Source organism: Phoenix dactylifera, chromosome 5 (assembly GCF_051530095.1).
Source record: "Phoenix dactylifera cultivar Ajwa chromosome 5, Ajwa_hap1_PhDact_Kaust_v1.1, whole genome shotgun sequence".
NCBI lineage: Eukaryota > Viridiplantae > Streptophyta > Magnoliopsida > Arecales > Arecaceae > Phoenix > Phoenix dactylifera.
Window position 1 is genome coordinate 2,986,677 of NC_143194.1, and position 3,709 is coordinate 2,990,385.

A 3,709-nucleotide genomic window follows, 5' to 3' on the forward strand; every position below is an offset into this window, starting at 1 on the left:
ATATTTAAAATATATGTTTACCGATCATGACATTCCAAAATTTAATAATGCTGGAAAAAAGAGATGAAAGGACTCATTTATATGGAAATAGTGACTTTTGATTGGCACATATCCAATAACCACATTTACAGGGAATATGTGCACTAATCCCTTGTCTCCATAGGTTTTCTTAATTCATTGCTCCTGCCTGAATTTGTTTTTAGCATTAGTGAAGTTCACTAGACTATTGTGGTGGTGATGGTGGTTGAGCATGTGTTTTTTATATATAAATCTCATGCTGCATTAGATTCCCTGTCCGATTGGAAGCATGTTTAACAAGTCCATGCTTCTTTTTGCTAACTTGAATAGCTGATTTATATTGCAAAATGAATTTATTTTATGAGACTTTAATTGTCATAGTAGAGTAGAGCAGTATTATGCCTATAGGGACACATTGTCATCATCAAATGTTGAAAAGGGATTGTGAATTCTCTTAGCTATGCCTCTCCAGTTAGAGGGAACTCCATCAGGGCTTAATCATGTGTTTTTTTATAGTTAAATTGATTTTATGTTCTTGTCATGCTCCTGTCCGATCATACCTACTCGTGCACATTAATTTCCAGATTTTGACAAAGATCTCAGGTCAAGCATGTATATTAGTATTGCTCCATCGCTTGTTCATCCCTTGGTTTTCGATTCTGCAAATCCTGGCTTTCTGGATGGGTTGTTTATACTGAGATGGTTTTAGATCTTCACCAATCTCAGCCAAGACGGAAACTTGGAGAAAAAAAGGGAGCATCAATGTAATTCTAGATTGAAGAATCTTGGCTATTATAGTAGTTTAAAGGTTTAAAGTTTAGCAAACTCCAAAGTAATACTGTCCCTCTGGCTACTCTCCCCTGCTTGGGATTTATATCCAGGTCTGGTTGGTGTCAAGTGGAGCATGAATGCAGTCAGTTTGGGGATTGGTGAAATACATCCGGAGTAGCTGGCAACTTGGGTGTCAAGAAGGAGTTGGGGAGTGGATGTAATTGGGCCATTCCTCAAAGTACAATATCAACACAGAACTGAGAGAGAGAGTGGAGTTCTGAGCTTGAGATTTGTCCCTACGTTGTTAAGTTGTTAATTATTAAGAAACTTATATAAAGTAGTAAAAAAGATTGATTAAGAAAATTTTAGCAGTGTTTACCATCATCTTTCTGATACACTAGAAATACATCTTTATACCACTCAATGTAAAAAAAGGTTAAAATATCATTCATATCATATTTATGAGTTTCTGATATTGATATCAATCAATATTTTGATCAAGATGAGTGCTCTCTTTAATTACCTGCAGATTTGGATAGTGTATAATCCAGGGGAATTCAAATGCTTTTTAAACCAATGGACCTTAAAAGTTTAAATTGCTAAGGAAAAAGGTCCATAATATATATCAAGCTTTAACACTTCCTCATTTGTGGTCTAGATTACTGACTTCATGAAGATAAATAAATTATGAGAATTTTAGACCATAAATGCTTACCAATTTTGTCTTTTACAAATATCAAAATTTTTATATCATATAATTTATTTAGAATTTTTTTTGCATGAACACTCTCTTAAATATTGAATTTTGCATGAATATTTCTTAAAATTGATATTTGCATATGTACCTTCGTAAAACATTTGTTTTGCTATTTTATTTTTTTTAAATCCTTATTTTTGCATATGTATCCATGCTATCTAATACCGTTAAAAAATGAATAATTTTAAACTAACCTGACTAAAATATTTTTAATGGATATACGTGCAAAAAGAAAGATTCACAAGACGTCTGTGATGAGAAACAAAAAAATAATTTTATTTTATTTTATTTTTAATTAAAATAATACAGTTTTTATTAATGGTGTTAGAAGAATTATTGTATTAGGAGTATTTATTCAAAAATAGTATTTTATGAGGATGTAGAAATAAATATAAATTTTAAAAAAATATTTATATAAATTTAATATATATATATATATATATATATATATATATATATTATTGCATGCGCCAAAAGTGGTTAATGCTAGGATAAATGGCAGTATAATTTTCTGTCCGAATTGCCTGCTAGTTTTCCATAACTACTGTCCAGAGAGGCCAACCAAATGTTGATGGATTTCTCCCATATCTCATTTAATGCTTCTCACGCTATTCGCACCACGACCGCTGGTTTCTATCAAGCGCGCATCTGGATGCACGCCCTATAATCCAACGGTCGTGATTGGCTGCATGAACATTTATTCCGGTGCACGCAGTGTAACGCAAAAGTTTCTCTTTGTGGGCCCTGGGAATCCATCATTTGATTCATTTATGAAATATTCGTCGCGGACTTGCGGAATCTAATCTCCGGCTTCTCCATCGCTCGAGACACGTAGCCACGAAACGTGGATCAAACGGATCAGAAGGATTTGAGCGGTGCCGGCAGCCGAAATGCTAGTATCGGAATCCTTATTCCGCGTGCACAAATATTCCGTCATTTTTAATCAGAATCTGGAGATGAAGGGTCTCCATCCCTGTCTGATAAAAAATAAAATAAAAAATCTGGAGAGCTTTTATTTCATCCCGGGGCCATAAATCTGGTGAGAATAGACCCAAATGGGAGCCTGGTATCCTACCATTTCTTCGGCATCAGATGCGGTGACTCCATCACTCTTCTGTCGTGAGCGAGACCTTCCAATCCCGACAACCTAAATGGCATCCGTACAAATTTAATTTTTTTAATATCCGCGTGGGAATGACCTAAAATTTTCTATATTGAAGTTTGTCATCTTAGACATCGGTCTCTGTTAATACTATATTAGCATAATATCAATACAGATGTTTTGGCCCATGATCTGTTCGATTGCGTAGTGTTAGCGCAAGTATTATCTATTCTGGTTGAAGCTGGAATTAAAATTTTATTTAAATGGGTCCAGCCCTTTCGAGTCCAAGTTTTAACTACCCCTCCTTCCAATAGGAATAGGAGTTACTAATGGCACCACTATTAGAACGGTAGGTGCTGCCATCTCACCAAAATCCGTAGGTGATAGTAAAGATTTAACCATGATCTTTAAACCGACCATCCCAAGCGTCCCTCCGGCGTTTGATTGCAACTTGGTCATACCGGCCTCCGCCGCGAGTGAGCCTTGCTGATTTGTTCCACACGGGCCTCCGCCAACAGTTATGTCATGTACGAAATTTTTTTTTTATGCTGACTATTGAGTATTGATATGTTATATATATCATATATTAATATTGAACTGGTATGATATGATACATTTTGTATCGTCTGTTTTGGATTCCTACAATTTTGAGGACACCAAGGGGCATTTGGGCCATTCTAATATTAGAACGTTTTACACGTCATCAGCTGCGTCACCAATTACAAAATAAGGTTACTTATACGGCTTTGGGAGCCCACAATCGCCGGCCACATGGCGCGCCTCCTCGCCACATCTTGTTAAAATGGATACAGCCGATGATGCTAGGATATTAATTACATTATTTTTTAGGATAAAGGAGGCTCTAAAAATCCCATAAACAAGAGTTACCACGGAGATGCTATCCTCCTGTCTTCCGTATTCTGAACAAGTTGCCAATTGCCATTCGTAGCATTCATATAAAGCCAAACCGTCCACCTCGCAGGAGGCGTCAGGGGGAAAAAGAGCCACTTCATGCGGGGATTGGACGAGAGGAACGGTTTACTTGATATGCACTCGCCCAT